This window comes from Octodon degus, unplaced genomic scaffold (genome assembly GCF_000260255.1).
Source record: "Octodon degus isolate 3935 unplaced genomic scaffold, OctDeg1.0 scaffold00401, whole genome shotgun sequence".
Classification (NCBI taxonomy): domain Eukaryota; kingdom Metazoa; phylum Chordata; class Mammalia; order Rodentia; family Octodontidae; genus Octodon; species Octodon degus.
In genome coordinates this window covers 196882-198451 of record NW_004524977.1, presented here as the reverse complement: position 1 = coordinate 198451, position 1570 = coordinate 196882, and the positions used below count along the sequence as shown (strand labels likewise).

The following is a 1570-nucleotide window of genomic DNA, read 5'->3' as shown; positions in this document are numbered from 1 at the left end:
AGCCAGTTTTTCCAGCACCATTTGTTAAAGAGGCTATCTTTCTTCCAGTGAGTATGTTTGGCCCCTTTGTCAAAGATAAGGTGGCTGAGTGTGTTCATAGAGGCTTCAGTGAAAAGACATATAATGTAACTTTATAAATTAATTAATTGAAAGTTATGAGTATGCATGTTGTACATGTAATCCATAGAAAACAAATAGTTTTTAAAAGAATTTCAAGTAAAATATATTCAGAATCTTTGGAACAGTGCTAACAAATTTTGTTGTCCATTGTTTTATTTGTCCATGTATTTGAGAGTTTGATACAAGACAATGCAAGCTTATTCAGCATTGTTGTAATTTTTACTTATGAACTTGTACCATGCAAAACAGGGTAAGTATGGCTTGTTGGCTTTGCACCTCTTAGCTTTGTAGATTCTCTTGACAGTGTTGCCAGATTAGATGATGCTGTTCTTATTCTCTTCAATGATTCACTTGTTTTTCCTGAAGTTTTGCAAATTTGAAGCGATGATCTTCCCACTATCTACAACATTCAGGTATTCAACTAAAATAAAATTATCAGGAAATCAGAGTTAATTCTATTTTGGTACTAATCAGACACATAAATATTAAAGATTCATTATATTTACTTACTATCAATATAGTGAAGAAATGTGTATATTTTATGCTTTGTAATACATGTTAATGCCATTTAATAGTTATTAAACTTATGATTTTTTTTCTTAAAAAGAAAAAGAATAATTATAATAGGAGAAGTGGGAAAAATAAAGATAATCCTTGCACCTCAGAATATTTTTCCTGAATTTTTCACGAAAGAGAAAGTAGGGGGGCCGGTTAGATGGCTTAGTGGAATAAGCGCTTCCCTGGCAAGCGCAAGGGCCTGAGTTCAATCCCGGGTTCCGCAAAAAGAGAGAGAGAGAGAGAGAGAGAGAGAGAGAGTAGGAATGCCACCCCTTTCTGTCACAAATTAGGTACTTGATTTCTGCACATTTGGAAAAATCTCAGTGATAAGCTCATCCTGAGTTCAATGGGTGAGCACAGCCTTGGGGAAGCCACAAGTGTGATTATGGCATCTTTTCTGCCAGGTAAATGTCACAATATAAAACAGAGAAGTCTGAGCAAAATTTTGGTGAAGATAATATAAATTCCTTCTAAAAACAGGAGCTAGTCAAGTTGAGATAAAAGTTTAGATTCAGAGAGTATTTGAAGTGAATGAAAACAAATGTGAAAGTTTACACTATTTTCAAGAAACATACGTTTTGAAAATTTTACAATATCCTCTGGCATGTGAGAAATACCTTCTGATTTGCCTGCTTTGTGTTTTACCAAAGAGACTGAATGACAAGTATATTATCAGATGTTAATTAAACAATGTGCTTTTAAAAGAATTAAAGAGAATTGAGAGTTGTGTAGACAAATGTCCTAAAAAAGATAACTGTATTGTTTTGGGGTAGAAATTCTGCATGCACCAGGGAAGTCAGTAAATGAATGTATGAGGAAAAGGGAAAAGTGTAGTCTGAGACTGACTTGGGACCTGGCTTATTTGGACAATGATAATATTTTTTTGTATATT

The 1570-nt window shown here is 33.6% G+C and overlaps 1 non-coding gene across 1 annotated transcript; it reads right to left on the bottom strand.

Moving 5' to 3' along the window:
- Positions 1-926: 926 nt before the first annotated feature.
- Positions 927-1090, bottom strand: LOC111814666. The gene has a single exon (XR_002819587.1). It is a non-coding gene; the product is annotated as a U1 spliceosomal RNA (small nuclear RNA).
- Positions 1091-1570: the final 480 nt, after the last annotated feature.